Below are 26,238 nucleotides of genomic sequence, written 5' to 3' on the forward strand. Positions count from 1 at the left end.
TAACTGATGAACCTACATTGACATATCATAATTGCCCAAAGTCTATGGTTTACACTAGGGTTTACTTTTGGTTTTGTATATTCTATGGGTTTGGGCAAATATATAATGACATACCAGGATTGTAGTATCATACAGAACAGTTTCACCGCGCTAAAAATCCTCTGTGCTCTGCCTATTCATCCTTCCCTCCCCTCTAACCTCTGGCAACCACTAATCTTTTTACTATCTCCATAGCTTTACGTTTTCCAGAATGTCATACTGTTGGAATCATACGGTATGTAGCCTTTTCAGATTGGCTTCTTTCACTTAGTAATATGCATTTAAGGTTCCTTCATTTTTTTTTCATGGCTTGAAATGCATTTCTTTTTAGTGCTGAAAAATAATCCATTGTCTGTAGGTACCACAGTTCATTTATCCATTCATCTATTGAAGGGCATCTTGGTTGCTTCCAAGTTTTGGCAATTATGAATAAAGCTGCTATAAACATCCATGTGTAGGTTTTTATGTGGACATAGTTTTCGACTCCTTTGGGTAAACCATATATGAAGTTTACCTGAAAAAAAAAAAAACAACCCTCTACACAAACATTAAATTCTAGTCAAACGTATGCATGCTGAAGCATTAAGGAGTGTAGTGTATTTATGTCTGCAACTTACTTTGAAATGCATAAAAAAATCATTTATGGATGGATAGAGGGATGGATAGGTAGACAGATATATGATAAAGCAATATAGTAAAATGTAAATTGTAAAATCTAGATGATGAGTATATTTGTTTTTACCATAAAATTCTTTCAACTCTCTTGTATGTTTGAAATTTTTCATTAAAAAATGTTGGAAAAAATTATTCTGAAGCATATGTCTTACTCTCATATTAGATGCATCTCAGAAAGTCAACCAGTACCTACAGTCATCTGGCTGTACCCAGCAGCTCTAAACTATAACTAAAGACACACTAAGAAGGCAAAAGAGTGCCAAGTCAAGGTCCTTAAGTCAGTCCTGCCTCTGGAAAGGACAGTGATATGAACTGGTGTGAGACAGCTGAGGTTACTAAGTCACTAACCAAGGTGCTTCCTATACAGTCATAGGGGTGACCTGTGAGTTGAGCGATGAAACAAAAACTAATTCTAGCAGCAACTTACGATGATAATTATGCTAAGAGGGTGGATAATGATCAGTCAGCCCCTGCCATGCTCATGTGTCCTATTGTTAACATCTACCTGCTTGTTGGAATATAGCCTCCACTACAGAGAGGACCAGGGCCAAGAGGCAGAGAAGTCCTCATCTCCAAACTTATTGGACCTGGAAAATGTAGGGGAGGCAGGGGTAGAACTGTGGAAAATGAGAAAGATACTAAGGAATCTGTGTAATAAATAGCTAACATGAACCCCATTCTAAACTTGGATATTACATTTCTCTTCTAGCAACATGCTAAAAAGGCAGCAAAGGAAGGTGGGTCAGAGCAGCAGTTCCCAAAGTATAGTATGGGGTACTCTAGGGTCTCTGAGACTTTCAGAGAATCATGAGGTCAAAACTATTTTTATAAGTTTCATTTGTCTTTTCACTTGCCTTCTCCTGTAAGTGTACAGTAGAGTTTCCAAAGGCTGCATAACATGATATTTTAACACATTAAATGCAGAAGCAGGTTTGAGAATCCAGCTGTCTTTTTTCCAGCTGTCTTATTTTAATCAGACAAAGAAATTTGCAAAAATGTAAAACAATGCCACTCCTCTAATTTTTTGTTTTAGAAAATAGTTATTTTTCATAAAGACATTATATATGTTAATGTGTAGTAAGTTTTTTATTTTTTATTTTAAAATGAGTTAATACTTTAAAGTTTCACAATTTCAATTTCTAATATAAAATTTGATAGATATAACTCACATAAACAAAGGCTCTTTGGAGGTCCTTTTATTTAAAGTTTTACTGATGTATAATTTACATACAGTACACAAATCTTAAACATTCAGCTCAATTCATTTTTACATATGTATACGCCATGTAACCTCCACCACATTTAATTTATAGGCCATTTCCATCATCATGGAAGGACTCACCAATCCACCAGAGGTCACCATTATTCTGATTTCTGTCATCATAGATTAGTTTTGCTTGTTCTTAACTTCATATGAATGGAATCATAATATGTATACTTTTGTGTCTGGCTTTTTTCTCTCAGCATAGTGTTCTTGAGATTCATACATGTCATTCTGTGTATTAATAGTCTGTTCATTTTTATTATTGCCAGTAATATTCCATTGTACAACTATATCACATATTGTTTTCTTTTTCTGTTGACAGACATTTGGATTTTGTCCAGTTTTTGACTATTATGAATAAAGCTGCTATGAACATTCTTGTACAAGTCTTTGATGGCCATATGAATTAATTTTTCTTGAGCATATGCCTGGATGTGGAATTGTTGGGTTCCACAGTAGGTCTATGTTTGGCTTTATTAGAAGCTGCCAAATCATAATGGATGAGAATTCCAGTTACTCCACATCCTCAGCAACACTTGATAATGAAAGTTTAAAAATTTTTTATCCATTCTGCTAAATGTGTTATTATGGTTTTAATTTGCATTTCTTTGATATTATTCTGAGTTCCTTTTAATATGTTAATTGGTCATTTGAATATCCTCTTTCATGAAATGCTTGTTCAAATCTTTTGTTCATTTTAAAAAGACAAATACTATATCACTTATATGTGGAATCCAAAAAATGATACAAATGAACTTATTTACAAAACAGAAATAGACTCGCAGACATAGAAAACAAACTTACAGTTACCAAAGGGGATAGCAAGGGGTGGGGAGAGATAAATTAGGAGTTTGGGATTAACAGATACACATTACTATATATAAAATAGATAAACAACAAGGACCTACTATACAGCATAGGGAAGTATAATCAATATCTTAAAATAACCTACAATGGGAAAGAATCTAAAAAAGGATATATGTGTGTATATGTATATATGTATGTACATACACACACACACAGATAACTGAATCACTTTACTGTATACCTGAAATTAATACAACAATGTAAATTAACTATACTTCAATTTTAAAAAAAGCTTAAAAAAAACCCTCTACCTCAAACCCTAAAGAAAAAAAAAAAAGATGCATAGGAAAAAAAATTATCTTTTGCTTATTGATTTGTAGAAGTTCTTTGTATATTCTGTATATGAGTTCTTTATCATTCTATAGCTGGCCTATTTACTTTCTTAATGATGTGTTTTGATGATCAGATGTTCTAACTTAAGTCAAATTTATCAATCTTTCTTATTTGGTTTAGTGTATTTTGTGATCTGATTAAAAACTTTATTTACCACAATACCAGGAAAATATTCTCCTATGCTTTTATTTGGAAGTTTGATTGTTTTAGCTTTTGATTTTAGGTCTATGATATACTTAACAAATTTTTGTGTTTGAGTTGAGGGTCAGGCTTTACTTTTCTCCATACACACAATTAGTTGTTCCAAAATCATTCCCCCATGTAATTACAGTGGCACCTCTGATGTAAATCAAGAAAACATACATCTGTGGGTCTATTTACAGATTCTTTGTTCTGTCCCAGTGGTATATTTATCTATCCTTGCTCCAAAAGTACTCTGTGTTAATTACAATAGTTTTGTAGTAAATGTTGAAATATGCTGGTTAAGTCTTCCAACTTTGAGAAACAGTAATTTTTTTATTAAAAATTTTTTTATCAAGATTTCTTAGATATTCTAGGTCCTTTGTATGTCCATATACATTTTGGCTCAGTCATTTTTTCAGAATCTAAAGGGGTCCTGAGACCCAAAACTCTGAGAGCTGCTAACTGAAAGTATGGGCTCAAATGCTGGAAGCCCAGGATCAAATCTCAGTTTTTGCCATCTATTAGTTGTGGGAACTTGGCAAAGAATTTAATTTTTCCATGTCTCTGTTTCCTCATCTGTAAGTTGGGACAACAATAGTATCTATACTATAGGGTTGTGTCCATCAAATGTTAAACATGTGAATGTTTTTGTGTTTGTTAAAATAAATGGGGCAGGTACACTGAATTTTTTTTTTAAAAAAGGAGTATGAAGTCAAAGAAAAACAAAACCTAAAGAATCAGAAGGAAATATGTAACCTTTTGACAGTCTCAGGGTACTTAGTTAGAATCCAGTTGTATCAGCTTCATATAAAAATAAAAATATACAACACAACTGTACAAAATCTATGGGATGCAGCAAAAGCAGTTCTTAGAGGTAAGTTCATAGTGATACAGGCCTTCCTCAAAAAAACCAAGAAAAATCTCAAATAAACAACCTAACCTACCACCTGAAAGAATTAGAAAAAGAAGAACAAACAAAACCTAAAGTCAGCAGAAGAAAGGAAATAATAAAGATCAGAGAGGAAATAAATAAAAAGATTAAAAAGCAACAGAAAAATCAATAAAACCAAGATCTGGTTCTTCGAAAGGGTAAACAAAATTGACAGACCTCTGGGCAGGCTCACCAAGAAGAAAAGAGAGGACCCAAATAAAATAAGAAATGAAAGAGGAGAAATAATAAAGAATACCATAGACATAAAAAAAAAAAACATAAGAGAATACTATGAACAATTATATGCCAACAAATTGGACAACCTAGAAGAAATGGACAAGTTTCTAGACACATACAGCCCACCAAAACTGAATCAAGAAGAAACAGAAAATTTGAACAGACTGATCACTAGAAGTGAAATAGAATATGTAATTATAAAAAACAAAAACAAAAAAACAAACTCCCTACAAACAAAAGTCCAGGACCAGATGGCTTCACTGGGGAATTCTTCCAAACATACAAATAAGACTTATACTGATCCTTCTCAAACTCTTCCAAAAGACTGAAGAGGAGGGAATACTCCCAAAGTCATTCTATGAAGCCACTATCACCCTGATACCAAAACCAGACAAATACCAAAAAAGAAAATTACAGGCCAATATCAGCAAATCTGTATCTGTACTGATGACTATATTAATCTATTATCTATGAATATATTGATCTATAGCTATATACCGATATCTATATCTATATTTGATAAATATAGATGCAAAAATTCTCAACAAAATATTAGTAAACGGAATCTAACAACACATGAAAAAGGATCATACACCACAATCAAGTTGGATTCATCCCAGGGTCACAAGGATGGTAAAATATACACAAATCAATGTGATACACCACATCAACAAAAGAGAAGACAAAAACCACATGGTGATCTCAACAGATACAGGAAAAGCATTTGATAAAATTTAACATCCATTATGATAAAAACTCTTACCAAAGTGGGTATAGAGGGAACATATCTCAACATGATAAAAGCTATTTATGACAAAACCACAGCCAACATAAAACTCAATAGTAAAAAGCTGAAAGAAAGCCTTCCCACTAAAATCTGGAACAAGACAAGGATGCCCACTCTCACCACTTCTTTTCAACATAGTATTGGAAGTCCTAGCCACAGCAACCAGACAAGAAAAAGAAATAAAAGGTATCCGAATTGGAAGAGAAGAGGTAAAATTGTCCTTATATGCAGATGACATGATACTGTATATAGGAAACCATACAGACTCCACACAAAAACTACTAGAACTGATTTAAAAAAAATTCAGCAAGGTAGCAGAATACAAGATTAACATACAGAAACCTGTTGCATTTCTTTACACTAACAATGCAATATCAGAAAGAGAAAGTAAAAAAAAAAAATCACATTTAAAATAGCATCAAAAAAACCCCAAAAAACAAAAAACTTAGGAATAAACCTGATCAAGGAGGTGAAACACTTATATGCCAAGAACTATAAAACACTGATAATGGAAACTGAAGATGATTCAAATAAATGGAAAGATATCCCATGCTCTTGGACTGGAAGAATTAATATTGTTAAAATGGCCATACTATCAAAAACAATCTACAGATTTAACATGATCCCTATCAAATTACCCATGACATTCTTCACAGAATGTGAAAATCCTAAAATTTATATGGAACCCTAAAAGACCCAGAATTGCCAAAGCAGTCCTGAGGAAACAGAACAAAGCGAAGGCATAACCCTCCCAGACTTCAGACAATACTACAAAGCTACAGTAATCAAAACTGCATGGTACTGGCACAAAAACAGACACACGGATCAATGGAACAGAATAGAGAGCCCAGAAATAAATGCACACACCTATGGTCAATTGATCTTCGACAAACGAGGCAAGAATATACAATGGAGAAAAGACAATCTCTTCAGCAAGTGGTGTTGGGCTAGCTGGAAAGCCACATGTAAATCAATGAAGTTAGAACACACCCTCACACCATGCACAAAAATAAACTCAAAATGTCTTAAAGACTTAAATATAAGACAAGACACCATAAAACTTCTAGAAGAGAACAAAGGCAAAATACTCTCTGACATAAATCATATAAATGTTTTCTTAGGTCAGTCTCCCAAGGCAATAGAAATAAAAGCAAAACTATAAACAAATGGGACCTAATCAAATTTATAAGCTTTTGCACAGCAAAGGAAACCATAAACAAAATGAAAAGACAACCTACGAATTGGGAGAAATATTTGCAAATGATGTGACCGATAAGGGCTTAATTTCCAAAATACACAAACAGCTCATACAATTCAATAACAAAAAAACAACCCAATCAAAAAAATGGGCAGAAGACCTAAATAGACATTTCTCCAAAGAAGACATACAGATGGCCAACAGGCACAGGAAAAAATGCTCATCATCACTAATTATTAGAGAAATGCACATCAAAACTACAATGAGGTACCACCTCACACTGGTCATGGCCATCATTAAAAAGTCTACAAAAAAGAAATGCTGGAGAGGGTGTAGAGAAAAGGGAACTCTCTTACCCTGTTGGTGGGAATGTAAACTGGTGCAGCCACTATGGAGAACAGTATGGAGGATCCTTAAAAAACTAAAAATAGAGTTGCCATATGATCTAGCAATTCCACTCTTGGGCATATACCCAGACAAAACTATAATTCAAAAAGATACATGTACCCCTATGTTCACAGCAGCACTATTTACAATAGCCAAGACACAGAAACAACCTAAATGTCCATCGACAGATGAATGGATAAAGAAGATGTGGTATATATGTATAATGGAATACTACTCAGCCATAAAAAAAGAATGAAATAAAGCCATTTGCAGCAACATGGATGGACCTAGAGATTATCATACTAAGTGAAGTAAGTCAGACAAAGACAAATACCATATGATATCACTTATATGTGGAATCTAAAATACAACACAAATGAACATATCTATGAAACAGAAACAGACTCACAGACATACAGAACAGATTACTTGTGGTTTTTGAGCGGGGGATGAGGGAGAGAAGTATTGGGAGTTTGGGATTAGCAGATGCAAACTATTATATATAGGATGGATAAACAACAAGGTCCTACTGTATAGCACAGGGAACTATATTCAATATCCTGTAATAAAGCATAATGGAAAAGAATATGAAAAAGTATATGTATAACTGAGTTACTTTGCTGTACAGCAGAAATTAACATTGTAAATCAACTATACTTCAATAAAATTTTTTTTAAAGTAATAAATAACAGAAAGCAATGTGGGAAATTCACATATACGTGGAAATCACACAACACACTCCAAAATAACCAATAGGTCAAAGAAGAAATCACAAGGAAAATTAGGAAATACTTTGAGATAAATGAAAACAAGAACACAATGTATCAAAAGTTACGATGCAGCTAAAGCTTAGAGGGAAATTTATAGCTATAAATGCTATATTAAAAAAGAAAGACCTCAAATTAATTACCTAACTGCACACCTTAAGAAACTAAAAAAAAAAAAAAAAAAAGACGTGCAAACTAAACCTATAGGAAGCAGAAGGAAGGAAACAATACAGATTCAAGCAGAAATAAATGAAGTAGAGAACAGAAAAACAATAGAAAAACAATGAAATAAAAAGTAGATTCTTTGAAAAGATCAACAAACTTGACAAACCATTAGCTGGAAAGGCCAAGAAAAAAAGAGAAAAGACTCAAATTATTAAAATCTGGAATGAAAGAGGGATGTTATAATTACTCTTACATCAATAAAAAGGATTATAAGGGAATTTTATGAACAAATGTATGCCAACAAATTAGATAACCTAGATGAAATGGAAATATTTCTATAAAGACACAAACTACTGAAATGGACTCAAGAAGAAAAAGAAAGTCCGAATAGGTCTATAACAAGCAAAAGGATTGAATCAGTAATCAAAACTTCCCACAAAGAAAAGCCCAGAACCAGATAGCTTCACTGTTGAATTCTACCAAACACATAAACAAGAATTCACAAACTTTTTTTTTTTTAAACATTTATTTATTTATTTTTGGCTGTGCAGGGTCTTAGCTGCAGCATGTGGATCTTCGTTGCACATGCAGGATCTTTAGTTGCAGCACGCGAACTCTTAGTTGCAGCATGTGGGATCTAGTTCCCTGACCAGGGATCAAACCTATGCCCTCTGTATTGGTAGCATGGAGTCTTAGCCACTGGTCCACCAGGGAAGTCCCTTACAAACTCTTCTTAAAAAAAATAATAAAAGGAAAGAGAATATTGCCCAACTCATTCTATGAGGCCCGTACCACCCTGATACCAAAACCAAATTTAAAAATACCACAAGGGGTACTTCCCTGGTGGTCCAGTGGGTAAGACTCCACACTCCCAAAGCAGGGGTCCCGAGTTCGATCCCTGGTTGGGGAACTAGATCCCGCATGCATGCCACAACTAAGAGTCCGTGTGCTGCAACTAAGACCCTGAGCAGCATGCATAAATAAATAGATATTTAAAAAATAAAAAAATAAAAATATCACAAGAAAACTACAGATCAATATTCCTCATGAATTTAGATGCAAAAATCCTTAAAACATACTAGCAAACTGAATCCAGCAATAGATACAAAGGATTATGCACCATGACCAAATGGAATTTATCCTGAGATTTCAAGTTTGGTTCAATATTTGAAAATCAATTTAATACATATTAAAAGAATAAAGGACAAAACCACATGATTGTCTTAATATATGTATAAAAAGCATGAATACAATATGTGTATAAAATCGAACACCCTTTCATGCTAAAAACATTCAACTAATTAGGAATAGAAGGAAATTCCATCAACCTGATAAAGGGCATCTATGAAAAAACCCCAGTGAACATCATAACTGATGGTGAAAGAGTGGATGCTTTCCCCTAAGATCAGGAACAAGACAAAGATATCCACTCCTCCCAGTTCTAGTCAACATAGTACTGGAGATTCTAGCCAGGCAATCAGGCAAGAAAAAGAAATAAAAGATACCCAGATTAGAAAGGAAGAAGTAAAACCAGCTCTATTTGCAATGACATGTAGAAAATCCACACACACACACACACACAAACTATGACAATTAATAAGCTAGTTCAGCAATGCTAAAGGATACAAGATCAATACATAAAAACTATCTTTCTATACACTAGAAATGAACAATCTGAAAATGAAATTAAGAAAACATCTCCATTTACATTAGCATTGTTATGGATTGAACTGTGTCCCCCAAAAGCTATATATTGAAGCCCTAATGCCCAATGTGACTTTATTTGGAAGTAGGGCCTTTAAGGAAGTAATTAAGGTTAAACGAGGTCATAAGAATGAGGCTCTAATCTGACAGGACTAGTGTACTTATAAGAAGAAGAAGAGACACCAGAGATCTCAATCTCTCCACATATGCACAGAGGAAAATGCATGTGAAGACACAGGGAGAAGGTGGCTATCTGCAAGCCAAAAAGAGGTATCACCAGTAAGCACCCCTGCTGGCACCTTGACCTTGGGATTTCAGTCTCCAGAACTGTGAAAAAATTAATTTATGTTGTTTAAGTCAACTAGTCCGTGGTTTTTCTGTTATGGTGGCCCAAGCAAACTAATAGAAGCATGAAAAAGAATAAAAAACTTAGGAATAAATTTAACCAAAGAAGTACAAGACTTGTACAACAAAAACTACTCATGTCATTGAAAGAAATTAAAGATCTAAATAAATGGAATGATATCCGTGTTCATGAATCAAAATTTTTAATGTTATTAAAATGGCAATACTCCCCAATCTACAGATTCAGTACAATCCCTATCAAAACCCCAGTTGCCTTTTTTGCAGGAATTGACAAGCTGATCCTAAAATTAATGCAAGGGACCCAGAATAGCCAAAACAATCTTGAAAAAGAACAAAATTGGAAGATTCACACTTCTCTGATCTCAAAACTTAATAGAAGGTTACAGTAATCAAGACAGTGTGGTAGTGACAAAAGGACAGACATATATATAAATAGAATAGAAATATGAGTATGTAAATAAACCCTCACAATTGATGGTCAATTGATTTTTAACAAAGGTAACAAGACAATTCAACGGGAGAAAGAATAGTCTTTTCAACAAATTTGTGCTTGGATAAGTGAATAGTCATATGCAAAAGAATGAAATTGGATCCCTACCTCACATAATATATGAAAATTAACTCAAAATGGACTGAAAATCTAAATGTAAGTATAAAATTCTTAGTAAAAAACCACAGGCATAAATCGTTGTGACCTTGGATTGGCAATGATTTCTTAGATAGGAGGGCAAAAGCACAAGCAACAAGAGAAAAAATAAATTAGATTTCATCAAAATTAAAACCTTTTGTGACTTGAAGGACACCATCAAGAAAGTGAAGACAACCCACAGAATGGGAGAAAATATTTGAAAATCATATATCTTTTAAAGGACTTGTATCCAGAATATGTAAAGGCTTACAACCACAATTTAAAAAAAACAATTTTTAAATGGACATAGGATTAGAATAGACATTTCCCCAAAGAAATACAAATGGCCAAATAGATGCTCACCATCATTAGTCAATAGGGAAATGCAAATCAAAACCACAATGAGATATCATTTCACATCCACTAGGATAGCTTGAAACAAACAAAAAAGGGTTGGGGAGATGGAAAGGACAAGGCAAGGATGTGGAGAAATCAGAACCCTCACACACTGTTGCTGGGAATATAAAATGGTGCAGCTGGTATGGAAACAGTTTGGCAGGTTCTCAAAAGTTAAACATACAGTTACCATATGATCCAGTAATTCCACTCTTAGGTATATGCCCAAGAGAAATGAAAACATATATCCACACAAAAACTTGTATACACAGGTGTTCATATCAGGATTATTTTTAATAGCAAAAAGGTGGTGACCCAAATGTCCATTGACTGATGAATGGATAAACAAAATGTGGTATACCCACACAGTGGAATGTTATTTGGCCATAAAAAGGAATGAGGTACTGATACATGGTACCACATGGATGAATATCATACTTTTGTTTTACTAAATGAAAGATGCCAGACACAAAAGGCTATATATTGTATGATTCCATTTATGTGAAATATCCAGAACAGTCATCCATGGAGGCAGTAGATTAATGGTTGACAGGGGATAGGAGAGGGAGAAATAGGGAGTGACTGCTAATAAGCATGTGGTTTCTTTTTGGGGTGATGAAAATGTTCTGGAATTAGTGGTGATGGTTGCACGACTTTATGAATATACTAAAAACCACCGATTTGTATGCTTTAAAGTGGTGAATTTTATGTATATATAAATAAAAAGTATATTTAAAAAAGAGGATGGTGGGAGTTCAGGCCAAGACGGTAGAGTAGGAAGACCCTGAGCTTACCTCCTCTCATGGGCACACCAAAATTACAACTATTTACAGAGCAACGATTGTTGAGGAAGACCAGAATCTAGCAGAAAAGATCTTCAACTAAAGATATAAAGAAGGAAACACAGCAAGACGGGTAGGAGGGGTGGAGCGGTACAGTCAAGCCCCACACCTCTGAGTGGGGGACCCACAAACTGGAGGATAATTACAATTGCAGAGGTTCTCAACAAGGAGCAATGAGTCTGAGCCCTACACTGGGCTCCCCAGTCCTGGGGTCCTGCACCAGGAAGATGAGTCCCCAGAACATTTGGCTTTGAAGACCTGCAAGGCTTACTTTTGGGAGACCCAGAGGACTGTGGGAAACAGACTCCACTCTTAAAGAGCGCACACAAAATCTCACATGCTCCAGGACCCAGGGCAGAGGCAGTGATTTAAGAGGAGCCTGGGTCAGACCCACCTGCTGATCTTGGAGAGTCTCCTGGACAGGCAGGAGGCAAATGGAGCTCACCCTGGGGACACAGACACTGGTGGTAGCCACTTCTGGGAGCTCATTCTTCCATGTGGACACTGGTGCTGGCAAGTGCCATTCTGGAATCCTTCCTCTAGCCTATTAGCACTGGAACCCAGTCCTGCCCCACCAGCCTGTTGGCACCAGCACCCTCAGGCCAAGCAACTAGCCAGGCAGGGACACAGTTCCACTCACCAGCAGGCAGGCTGCCTTAAGACCTCCTGAACCCAAAACTGCCCCAGGATAAGGCCCTGTCCACCAGAGGGCCCAAGGCCCAGCCCCCGACACCAGTGCACAGGCACTAACCATGGGACCCCCAGAGTCCTGCAGTCAGAGACCCCAGGACCCAGCTCCACCCACTAGTGGGCAGGCACCAGCCCCAGGACCCTCTGGGCCCTGGCCCCACCCACCAGCAGGCCAACATACCAACTCCAGGGCCCCCAGGATCCTGCAGCCAGAGACCCTGGTACCTAGCTCTGCCCACCAGCAGGTAGGCACCAGCCCCAGTATCCTCAGCCCTGACCACCAGAGGATTGGCACTAGCCTGGGAGCAGCCTCACACAACAGTGGGCAGGCACCAGCCCTAGGACGCCCCTGGGCCCCTGCCATACTACGAGTGGGTGGACACCAGCCTCAGGACCACCACAGCCCTGCAGCCTGCCATGGCAGGACCCAGCCCACCTTCCAGCAGGCCAGCACCAGCCCTGGGACCCCGTGAGCCCCAGCCCTGTCCACTAGCAGGCCAACACCAGCTCTGAGACACCTTGGGCCCCTTAGCCAGCCACCCTGGGATCTGGTCCCACCCACCAGTGGGCCAATACAAGGCTTGGGACACCCCAGATCCTGAAGCCAGCTGTGTCAGGAAATGGCCCATGTCTACCAGCAGACCAACACCAGCTCCAGGATCCCCAGGGCCCTGCATCCAGAGATCCTGGGAACTGGCTCTGCCTACCAGTGAGCCAGCACTAGCCCCAGTAACCGCTGGGCCTTGGCCACACCCACCAGCAGTTCAACACCAGCTCTGGGACCCCTGGGCTCTGCAGCCAGAGACCACAGGACCTGGCTCTGCCTGCCAGTGGGCAGGCACTAGGCCCAGGACCCAGCTTCACACACTGATGGGCAGGCACCAGCACTTGGATACCCTGGGCCCTGACCTCGCCCACCAGCAGGTAGACACCAGCCCCAGGACCACCATACCTCCACAGCCTGCCTTGTCAGGACCCAGCCAACACACCAGCAGGCCAGCACCAGCCCCAGGACACCCCATGCTCTGGGACCCCCTGCACGCTGCCCTGCCCACTGGCAGGTCAACCCCAGCTCTGGGACACCTAGGGTCCCTCAGCCATCAGCCCTGGAATCCATCCCCACCCACCAGCAGGCCAACACCAACTCCAAGATAGCTTGGTCTCATCAGCTAGCTACCCCAGGATCTAGCCCCACTCACCACTGCACCAGAACCAGCTTTGGGACACCTCAAACCCACAGCCAGCCATGCAGGAACTGACTCCACCTACCAGTAGGCCAACACTAGATCCAGGAACCCTGGCCCCACAACTAACCATCCCAGAACATGGCTCTGTCCACCAGTGGGCCAGCACTAGCCCCAGGACCCCCCAGGGCTCTGCAGCCAGCTGCCTCATGACCCGGTCCTGCCAACCAGTGACCAGCAGCCTCCTCACTGGGCAGGGCCTAGCAACCCAGCTGGACCAGGGACAAGCCACACCTACCAGACTGCCCACAGCAGTCAGCCCACCATAACAGAAGGACCTATGCAGCCCACATGGGGGCACCCCTAGAGCACATAGGTCTGGTGACCAGAAGGGAGTGCACTGCTGGGACATATAGGACGTCTCCTACAAAAGGCCACTTTTCCAAACTTGGGAAACATAACCAACTTACCAGAAGACATAGAAATAAAAACAGCAAATTAGGAAAAATGAGGCAACAGAGGAACATGTTCCAAACAAAGGAACATGATAAAACCCAGAAGAACTAACTGAAATAGAGATAGGCAATCTACCTCATAAAGAGTTCAAGGTAATGATCATAAAGAATTCAGAAGAAGAATGGATGAACACAGTAAGAAAATGAACAAAGAGTTAGAAGATACAAAGAAGAACAAAATAGAGCTGAAGAATACAATAATTGAAATTAAAAATACACTAAAAGGAATCAACAGTAGATTAGAAGATACAGAAGAATGGATCAGTGGAAATCACTGAAGCTGAACAGAGAAAAGAACAAAAAGAAATGAGGACAGTTTAAGAGACCTCTGGGACAACATCAAGCATACTAACATTTGCATTATAGGGATCCCAGAAGGAGAAGAAAGACAGAAAGGGGCAGAGAACATATTTGAAGACATAAGAGCTGAAAACTTCCATAACCTGGGAAAGGAAAGACATCCAGGTCCAGGAAGTACAGAGAGTCCCAAACAGGATCAACCCAAAGAGGACCACAACAAGACACACTGTAATCAAAATGGCGAAAATGAAAGATAAAGAGACTATCAAAAGCAGCAAGGGAAAAACAACAAGTTATGTACAAGGGATAAGTCTATCAGCTGAATTTTCAGCAGAAATTTCAGCGTGGCATGATATAGTTAAAGTGATGAAAGAGAAAAACCTACAACCAAGAATACTCTATTCAGCAAGGTTTTCATTCAGATTTGATAGAGAGGGCAAAAGTTTTACAGACAAGCAAAAGCTAAAAGAGTTCACCACCAAACCTGCTTTACAAGCAATGTTAAAGGGACTTATCTAAGCAAAAAAGAAAAGGCCATAACTAGAAACATGAAAATTACAGAAGGAAAAAGCTCATTGGTAAAGGGAAATATACAGTAAAGGTAGTAAATCAACCATGTACAAAGCTAACAGGAAGGTTAAAAGACAAAAGTAGTAAAATCATCTATATCCACAATAAGTATTTAACGGATACACAAAACAAAAAGGTGTAAAATATGATGTCAAAACCAGTAAATTGTAGGGGAGGGGAGTGTAAATTCAGGGTCATTAAAATGCATTTGAAATTAAGAGATCAGCAACTTAAAATGATCACATATACATATAAGTTGCTATATATAAATCTCATGGTAGCCACAAACCAAAAATCTGTAATAGATATATGCACAGAAAAAAAAAAGGAATCCCAACATCAAATATAAAAGATAGTCATCAAATCACAAGGGAAGAGAACAAAAGAAGAAAGGAAACAAAAAAAAGAACTACAAAAACAACTCCAAAACAATTAACAATGGCACTAAGTACATACCTATCAATAATTACTTTAAATGTAAATGGACTAAATGCTCCAATAAAAAGACATAGGGTAGCTGAATGGATACAAAAACAAGACCCATATATATATGCTGCCTACAAGAGACTCACTTCAGATCTAAAGACAGACATAGACTGAAAGTGAGGGGATGGAAAAAGGTACTCCAAGCAAATGGAAATCAAAAGAAAGCCAGGGTAGCAATACTTATAGCAGCCAAAATAGCCTTTCAAAGACTGTAATAAGAGACAAAGAAAGAATCAATCCAAGAAGAAAATATAACGATTGTAAATATATATGCACCCAACACAGGAGCACCTAAATACATAAAGCAAATTATTAACCAACATAAAGAGAGAAATTGACAGTAACACAATAATAGTAGGGGACTTTAACACCCCACTTACATCAATGGACAGATCATCCAGACAGAAAATCAATATGAAAACACTGCCTTAGAGACATAGACCAAATGGAATATATATGAAACATTCCATCCAAAAGCAGCAGAATACACATTCTTTTCAAGTGCACATGAAACATTCTCCAGGATAGATCACATGCTAGGCCACAAGTCTTAGTAAATTTAAGAAAACTTAAATCATATCAAGCATCTTTTTCCAACCACAGTGCTTTTTCCAACCACAAATCAACTACAAGAAAAAACTGCAAAAAAACACAAACATGTGGAGGCTAAACAATATGCTACTAAACAACCACTGAAGAAATCAAAGAAAAAATTAAAAAATACCTGGAGACAAATGAAAATGAAAATACAACAGTCCAAAATCTATGGGATGCAGCAAAAGTAGTTCTGAGAAGGAAGTTTATAGTTATACAAGCCTACTTCAGGAAACAAGAAAAAACTCAAATAAGCAACTGAACCTTACACATAATGGAAATAGAAAAAGAACAATAAACAAAACCCAACGTTAGTAGAAGGAAAGAAATCATAAAGATCAGAGCAGAAATAAATGAAATAGAGACTTAAAAAAACAATAGAAACGATCAATGAAACTAAGAACTGGTTCTTTGATAAGATAAATAAAATGGATAAACCTTTAGCTAGACTCAGGAAAAAAAGAAAGAGGGCTGAAATCAATAAACTCAGTAATGAAAAAGGAGAAGTTACAACCAACACCACAGAAATACAAAGGATAAGATTACTACAAACAACTATATGTCAATAAAATGGACAACCCAGAAGAAATGAACAAATTTCTAGAAATGTACAATCTCCCAAGACTCAACCAGGAAGAAACAGAAAACATGAACAGACCAATTACCAGTAATTAAATTGAATAGGTAATTTAAAAAAATCCCAACAAACAAAAGTCCAGGACTAGATGGCTTCACAGGTGAATTCTACCAAATATTTAGAGAAGCATTAATACCAAGTCTTCTCAAACTATTCAAAAAAACTGCAGAGGAGGGAACGCTTCCAAACTCATTCTACAAGGCCAGCATCCTTCTGATACCAAAACCAGACAAAGATATCACACAAAAAGAAAATTTCAGGCAATATCACTCATGAACATAAATGCAAAAAATCCTCAACAAAATATCAGTAAACGAAATTCAACAACACACTGATAGGATCATATCCCATGATCAAGTGGGATTTAGCCCAGGGATGCAAGGATGGTTCAATACCCACAAATCAATCAATGTGATACACCACATTAACAAGTTGAAGAATAAAAATCATACAATCATCCCAATAGATACAGAAAAAGCTTTGGACAAAATTCAACATCCATTTATGATAAACTCTCTCCACAAAGTGGGTATAGAGGGAACATACCTCAACATGATAAAGGCCATATATAAGCCCACAGCTAACATCATACTCAATGGTGAAAAGCTGAAAGCATTTCCTCTAAGATCAGGAGCAAGACGAGAATGCCCACTCTTGCCACTTTTATTCAACATAGTATTGGAAGTCCTAGCCACATGATTAGACAAGAAAAAGAAATAAAATGAATCTAAATTGGTAAGTAAGAAGTACAACTGTCACTGTTTGCAGATGACATGATACTATACATAGAAAATCCTAAAAACACCAGCAAAAAACTACTAGAGCTCATCAATGAATTTGGTAAAGTTGCAGGATACAAAATTAATATACAGAAATCTGTTGCACTGCTATACACTAACAATGAATGATCAGAAAAGGAAATTAAGAAAAGAATCCCAGGACTTCTCTGGTGGCGTAGGGGTTAAGAATCTGCCTGCCAATGCAGGGGACACGGGTTCGATCCCTGGTCCGGGAAGATCCCGCATGCCGCAGGGCAACTAAGCCCATGCACCACAACTACTGAGCCTGCACTCTAGAGCCCACGAGTCAAAACTACTGAGCCCGTGCACCACAACTACTGAAGCCCATGCACCCTAGAGCCCACATGTCGCAACTACTGAGCCCACGTGCTGCAACTACTGAAGCCCATGCACCTAGAGCCCATGCTCCGCAATAAGAGAAGCCATAGCAGTGAGAAGCCTTTGCACAGCAACAAAGAGTAGCCCCTGCTCGCCGCAACTAGAGAAAGCCTGCATGCAGCAACAAAGACCCAACACAGCCAAAAATAAATAAAATTTTTTTAAGAATGTAAAAAAAGAATCCCATTTGCCATTGCATTAAAAAGAATAAAATATCTAGGAATAAAATACCTAGGAATAAATCTAACTAAGGAAGTAAAACGCCTGTACTTGGAAAATTATAAGACTCTGATGAAAGAAACTGAAGATGACACAAACAGATGGAAAGATATAACATGTTCATGGACTGGAAGAATTAATATCATTAAAATGACCATAGTACCCAAGGCAATCTAAAGATTCAGTGCAATCCCTATCAAAATACCAATGGCATTTTTCACAGAACTAGAACAAATAATTCTAAAATTTGTATGGAAACACAAAGACCCTGAATAGCCAAAGCAATCTTGAGAAAGAACAGAGCTGGAGGTATCACAGTCCCTGACCTCAGACTATACTACAAAGCTACAGTAATCAAAACAGTATGGTACTAGCACAAAAACAAACACATAGATCAATGGAACAGAACAGAGCCCAGAAATAAACTCACACACTTATGGTCAATTAATCTATGACAAAGGAGGCAAGAATATACAATGAGAAAAAAACAGTCTCTTCAATAAGTGGTGCTGGGAAAACTGTACAGCTACATGTAAAAGAATGAAATTAGAACATTTTCTCATACCATACAGAAAAATACACTCAAAATGGATTAAAGACCTAAAGGTAAGACCTGAAACCATAAAACTCCTAAAAGCAAACATAGGCAGAACACTCTTTGACATAAATTGTAGCACCATTTTTTTGGATCTGTTTCCTAAGGCAAAGGAAACAAAAGCAAAAATAAGCAAATGGGACTTAATTAAACTTAAAAGCTTTTGCTCAGCAAAGGAAACCAAAGACAAAACAAAAAGACAACCTATTGAATAGGAGAAAATATTTGCACATGACATGACCAATAAGTTAATATCCAAAATATATAAACAGCTCATACAACTCAATTTAAAAAAAAACCTGATTAAAACATGGGCAAAAGACTTGAATAGACATTTTCCCAAAGAAGACATACAGGTGAACAACAGGCACATGAAAAGACATTCAACATCACTAATCAGAGAAATGCAAATCAAAGTCACAATGAGATATTGCCTCACACCTATCAGAAAGGCTATGATCAAAAAGACCACAGGTAACAGATGTTGGCAAGGATATGGAGAAAAGAGAACCCTTGTACACTCCTGGTGGGAATGTAAATTGGTGCAGCCACTATAGAAAACAGTATAGAACAGTATAGAGGTCCCTTGAAAAACTAAAAATAGAACTATCATGTGATCTAGCAATTCCATTCCTGGGTATATATCTGAAGAAAACGAAAACACTAATTCAAAAAGATAAATGCACCCCAATGTTCATAGCAGCATTATTTACAATAGCCAAGACATGGAAGCAACCTAAGTGTCCATCAACAGAGGAATGGATAAAGAAGATGTGATACACACACATATACACATAATACTACTGGAATACTACTCAGCATAAAAAAGAATAAAATTTTGCCCTTTGTAACAACATGGATGGGCCTGAAGAGTATTATGCTTAGTGAAGTAAGTCAGAGAAAGACAAATATATGTTAGCACTCATATATGGAATCTAAAAAATAAAACAAACAAATGAATATAACAAAATAGAAAAAGACTCACAGATATAGAGAACTAGTGGTTACCAGAGGGGAGAGAGAAGGAGGGAGGGGCAACATAGGGGTAGGAGATTAAGAGGTACAAACTACTATATACAAAATAAACTACAAGGACATGTTGTACAGCACTGGGAATACGGCCAATATTTTATAATAATTAAATTGAGTATAATCTAAAACTCTGCATCACCATGTTGTACACCTGAAACTAATATAATACTATAAATCAACTATACCTCAATAAAAAGAAAAAAGAGGATGGTTTTCTGTATGTACACTATACTTGAATAAAAAGTTAACACACAGGGACTTCCCGGTGGTCCACTGGGTAAGACTCTGCGCTCCCAATGCAGGGGGCCCAGGTTCAATCCCTGGTCGGGGAACTAGATCCCGCAGCATGCATGCCACAACTAAGAGCCCGCATGCCACAACGAAGATCCATCCCATCCCACAAGCCGCAACTAAGACCTGGTGCAGCCAAAATAAATATAAATAAATAAAAATAAATATACAAAAAGTTAACACACAGATAATGGTTTCAAATTAGATAAATGGAAAAATAATATTATCAACAGAAATAGGAAGTTTTCAATGCATCTTTTCAAAGATCAATCCATTATGCATAATTTGAACATATTCCAGTTAATTGCTTGGGTATTTGGGATTCTTCCAGTAACATATGTGCATTCACTCAATGTATTTATTGAGTAAGTCTTATGCCTAGTCACTTTCCAACAAATAAAGGTTGGTGGGGGGTATATCCACAGGTTATTGATGAGGTCATACTTTAAATTCTCCCAATGCCTCTATCTACGGTAAATCTTCTGTGCTATGCACTGACATGACTGAGGTTAACATAGCCCCTGGCACATTTGAGAATGTGACCTTCAAAGAAATCTGGTTTTCTGGTATAGCTTTCCTAGGTGTAAGTTATAGCAAACCTCTAAATGATACCTTCTTGCAATTCTTTCTCCCTTTCATTTTTAAAGCTATGTTGGTAATTTCTGTGTAATGTCTCACTTTCCCGTTGTTTAACCTTTCTCTTGGTAGGAGGGAATTGGTTTTTGTTTGTTTAATGAGGAGAGTTGTTAGAAACGCCTGCCTCAGATGTCTTGTATCGTTATATTCAGTTCATGCTAAGATCATAAGTATTCTGAATCTTAAATTAGGCACCATCTCAGTCAGAGGTTGTTAGTACTTACACATTTATCATTAGGTTAGTATAAACTAAAGGAAGGAGAAAAAAGCCCCTCATGGGGCTGAGGTTGGACTGTGTTCTCATAGGAGTTCTAAACCATTTTTGGTAACTGTCATTTTCCAAGCATCAAAATATGTAGAAAGTAAAGGGCCTCAAAATATGGGCTGTCAGTAGTGTGGCAAATTTTGAACATCACCTCATCTCAGATCTCTGTACAGAGATACCAAGTTGCAATCACAGAAAGGCAGTTTAAAAATCTACTTCATTTGAAACCTTTTCTATTAAATGATAAACATTAAGAGGAATAACATAATCTTACATGTCAACAAAACATCATAGTCAGCAGAAAACAGAACTAAGTAGCCAAATAGAACATTTCTATAATGTTTGAGCATTCAATATCTTCCTTGATATTATTTTTTAGTCGGGGCACTCAAGCAGGCAGCAGCCTGTCACTTACAGCCTCTGTCATTTCCTGTTCCAATTCGTTAAACCCTAGGCTTTCCCCAGAGACACACAATCCACATGGAGATTCTTCTGCCAGTCAGAAAAGATCAATTCAAAGGATGCAGAAATTGATATGCAACTCTTGAGTGGGCATGAATGCCATAATAAACTGCTACCTACACATGGAATTATATTTTCTAGGTTGACAGTGTATGGGCAGAAGCAGCAGGAGCATATGTTTAGACTTTATAGTCGGGGCTTATTTCCTATTGACTGGCTTCTCTTTGGCTGCCAAAGAATAGATCAAGTTCAGAAGCTAAAGCCAAGTTGGCAATTCTTTATCTTTGCCCTTCTCTCTAAAAAATACCTAAATTAGTAAGGCAGCATAGCCAATTTACACACAGAGGCTTGATTAAAAACTTCAATCATTTGCCTCTCTTTCCTTCCCTGTAATACTTAAAATTCTAGGATTTCAGAGTCACATTCACAAACGCCTATAAACACCACTGATCCAAAAAAAAAAAAAAAAAAAAATCACATGGCTACTGTATACTGTATGCCCCAATGAAAATAACACCCTAATGCAGAAATGAGAGGGCTCAAAATAATGCATCTGGAGCTCTCCTCTTAACCATGAGTGAGGCACCTGGGCTTGCAAAGGCAACATTTAGCTTTCAGAAGCTTGTTGCTGACAAGAGTGGAAAGAAAGGATCTTACATCTTCTTTTCTTCCCTAGTTCTAAAGCGGTGAGCAAAATGTCTGCTTTTATTGGTTTGAAGTGGCCTAAATCACTGCCAAAAAATGTGCAAAGGAAATTATATATACACATTCTCCTCCTAAAATGCCACCTCCTTTGTGAAGCTGTCTTGATTCCCCATTCACAATGCATACCTTCCTTCTCTACACTCTATCATATAATTTATACCTCCATTAATATTTGCAAATTATTTTCTATGTGAGTAATGTGTTTACAGGTCTCCCTCTCTTACTAAACTGTAAACTTCCACAGCTCAGGGACCAAGTCATTATCTCTCTGGTCCCCACAAGGCCAAGCAGAGTGCTTTATAAATGGTAGGTGCAAAATAAATGTTTGATGAATGAATAAATACGGTGGTGTCAGCTTTATGATGACTAGAAGTTTTGATGATGTTAAGAGTAGTTGCTCCCCAAACCTCAATCTCTTTTCTCTGTATTTGGTATCATGACTATGTGCACTGAAGAGGGAGAAAGATTTAGAGATGTCTTCCTGAGAATACATTTTATATTCGATATGTCTATTTTGATAACCCTCAAGTAACCCATCTTTTGGAAGAGATTTCCAGGGTTAAACTGAATTCGATGGGGGAAAGTTTCAATGAGTCAGACAAAAGCTATCTCTGCTTCCTGTGATGCAGTGTGCTGTCACACACCTCAGAAAAAAACTGCAAAATTCTAAAAGCTGAGAGCATGACTCCACAAGACTCTATTAACCAGGTGCTACCTATATAAAATGATCAAGAAGAGAAAAGAAGGAACCCTGAATGGTCTTTAGTTCTCAAAAAGCAAGGGTCTAACTAGAAACTAATGAATGACAACTGTTTCAGGTACACAGAGTAAAAAGGAAACACACGTGTCTAAAGAGAGAAAGGTCAACTTTAGGCAATGAAAAGTCTTCTCAAAAAAGATCCTCCCCCCCCCCATTTTCATCTGTTTCACATGTTATTTTACTACTGGATACAGGATTTGGCAAAACTTTAACAACTGGTTATTTGGAAATTTCTAAACAATGATCACTTTCTCCTACAATGTACATTTTTCCATTCCAAAACAAACAAGATACTTTGTTTTGACAGGGACAACTTCCAATCTCTTAGCACTGAAACGCATAAAAGAAAATGGAAAATTGTTTGAATACCATATAGCACTTTTGAGTTTATTAGGCCATTATCCCCAGGGCTGGATTTAATCAAAAGATGAAGAACACAAGTGCAAAAGCTTTTAGTTGACAAGAAGTAAGTCTTGGAACTTCCCTGGTGGCACAGTGGTTAAGAATCAGCCTGCCAAAGCAGGGGACATGGGTTCGAGCCCTGGTCCGGGAAGATCCCACATGCTGCGGAGCAACTAAGCCCGTGTGCCACAACTACTGAAGCCCGCACGCCTAGAGCCCATGCTCCGCAAATGAAGCCACCTCTTCGTTACGGTGTGCAGGCTTCTCTGTAAGAGAAGCCACCACAATGAGAAGCCTGTGCACTGCAACGAAGAGTAGCCCCCGCTCACCACAACTAGAGAAAGCCCATGCTCAGCAACGAAGACGCAAAGCAGCCAAAAAAAAAAAAAAAGAAGTCTTGGGCTTGGGATTTTTGTGTCTGAGCTGTAAGTCAGGTTCACAGAAGAGTAATCAGAAACTAGACTGGCTGGAGATAAGAAAGAGCCTTGAAATGAGAGGTGTGATACCATGGGTTGTACCTGTGACTTGGCCTCTCAACAAGCCTGGGGACCTTGAGCAAATTACCTAAACTCTTACCTGTAAAGTTCTTTGATAATTTCTAAAGCCCCTTTTAGCATGATCAATTTTTAATTGTCTAATATTTTTCCTTAAGTCATCAATTAGTTCATTCAACAATAGTTCTCAAAAAGCAAGGGTCTAACTAGACCCCATTGTTTACAATGAACATAGTAAAGGACAGTTTCTGCCCTCAAAGAGTGGGTAAGTCAGTGGGAAAAGTGAAGGCTTCACCCGCAGTTCCTAGGTGCTCATTCATCCATTTAAGTTCTAAACAAAGGTCACAGAGGAGCCCAGAAGGGAATGTGGATGGAAAGGAGTAGGAGAAACCCCACAGAAACTCTTGGGAGGAAGAGAGGGTAATTTACTGTCTCAGTCCACCAAGTTTATTAAGTGATTACTGTGCTGGGCACTGGGGATCCTGGGGTGACCTGAAGAGATCAGGCCTCTAATGAAGCCTACTTGCATTCTAGGTGGTGAAGAAAGAAAAACAGGTTAACAAATAAATGAACTCCAGATTGTGATTAGTTCTAGGAAGAAAACAGAGTGATAATGAGAGAATAACTCTGTGTGTGTGTGTGTGTGTGTGTGTGTGTGTGTGTGTGTGTGTGTGTGTGTGGTGTGGTGTGGTAGGGGGGTGGACTTCAGCATAGGGAAGGCTCTTTGGAGATGGTAGTGGTTAGCTGACTGGGACCTCAAGTGAGCACAGCCAGCACACAGGGGCTAGTGGTTCAGCTAGAGGGAAGCAGGAAAATGCCAAGGCTGGAAAGGGCTGGAGCAGACAGATCATCTGCATGGTTGGTTTAAAGAGCAGTTACTTCTGGAAAGTACAGAATTAAAGCAGTACAGATGACCCTTGAACAACACGGGGTTGAACTGCACGGGTCCACCTACACGTGGATTGTTTTCAATAAATACTACACAATCCACAGCTGGTTTAAATCTTGGATGCCGAACCTCAGATAAGGAGGGCTGACTACAAATTTACAGGCGGATTTTTGACTGTGTGGACTGCCAGCACCCCCAACCCCCCAGTTGTTCAAGGGTCAGCTGTAGTTCTTGACTAAGGGCCATCTTGTCCCCCAGGGGGCATCTGACAACGTCTGGAGACATTTTGGGTTGTCAAACGATTTGAGGTGGGGAGGGTACTACTACTGAGATTGAGAGAGCCTGCACTAAAGGAATTTACTGCCCAAAGTTTGGTTTTAGTCGTTAGGTTATAAACTCATGTTTTTTACAAACTTGAATCTTTTTTTTTGTTTTCCTTTACTGTGGAAACAAAGTAAAAACAGGTTTCAAGTGACCCACTGCTTCATCCACTCTCTCAGGAAACCCCACTGCAGAGGATCCAGGGGCTCCACGAACCGCTAAGAAGCCCCACAAGATACTAGATGTGTAGCTGAACCCGCTGGAAAGGGACCTGCGGAGACCCACACCCAACTGCTCACTGGGGTTACCTCTGCGCAGGGGACCAGGTTAGGAGGCAGTGTAAGAGAAGCACATATTCGTGTTTTATTTCCATAATTACCAATGCATATTAAAAATAATGCAAAGTGGGGGTCCATACAGGGAAGAAGTGGAGATGCCCTCCCGCGCGAAACCTCTGTCCTCTGGGCCTCTACCGCCCTTCTGCGTTGACCCGCTCCCTCCAGGCTCTAGCCTCCCCTCCCCCACCCCAACCCCACCACCGGCCAGGCCCTTGGCCCGCATTAACCCCACGGCCCCGCAGGCTCTAACCCAGGCCCCTCCGGGCCCACGAAGTCCTCCTCGCCCCCCCTCACCTCGGCGGGCAGGTGTCTCCTCAGGAAGGCCGGCAGCAGGCTGTCCTCGACGTAAGGGTTGCCCAGGCGGAGGAGCCCCGAGCCGAAGGCCCCGTCGGGGTCCGTGTGCGGCGCCTCGAGTTCGGCGCGGGTCCCTCAGGCCCGGGAGCGCCCAGCGAGCCCTCGGAAGGGCGGGAAACGCCGGAGGAGAGACTTGGGGCCGGCGGCCTGAGGGCAGGTGGGCTGGGAACCACCTCCCCGCGGGCGCCAGGAGGCCAGGCGTGGAGGGCGGGGCTTGCTGGGGGCGCGTTAGCCGTCGCTCGCCTGTTTTTGCATATTCATGAGACCGAGCGAGGCGGGCCGCTCAGGCGAGCAGAAGTAATGAATTATTCATGAAGCGTCTCGCCCCGCCCAGGAAGGCCTCGTTGATTATTCATAAGCCCGAGGGAGAGTTTGAGCCGGAAAAGGCCGTTAAGTCCCCCTCACGGGGAGGCGTCGACCCGCTGAGGTGAGGGCTGTCCAGATGCGAGGCATACGGAGAAAAAGGGCGCTTGAGCGTCGTTAGTTCTCTTAGGTTATTTTTTTCCCCTTTTCGTTTCTTTTTCCTCGAGGCTTTAAGTGTGATTTGAAAGT

The 26,238-nt window shown here is 39.0% G+C and overlaps 1 long non-coding RNA gene across 1 annotated transcript in view; it reads right to left on the reverse strand.

Annotated features, from left to right (window-relative positions):
• The window catches only part of LOC133075840 (uncharacterized), a 47,238-nt gene extending 21,344 nt beyond the window's left edge, over positions 1-25,894 (reverse strand). The window contains exon 1 of the long non-coding RNA XR_009697410.1: positions 25,627-25,894. This is a non-coding gene — a long non-coding RNA (uncharacterized LOC133075840). The remainder of the gene's footprint in view (positions 1-25,626) is intronic.
• Between the last annotated feature and the right edge of the window lie 344 nt (positions 25,895-26,238).

This window comes from Eubalaena glacialis, chromosome 15, assembly GCF_028564815.1.
Source record: "Eubalaena glacialis isolate mEubGla1 chromosome 15, mEubGla1.1.hap2.+ XY, whole genome shotgun sequence".
NCBI lineage: Eukaryota > Metazoa > Chordata > Mammalia > Artiodactyla > Balaenidae > Eubalaena > Eubalaena glacialis.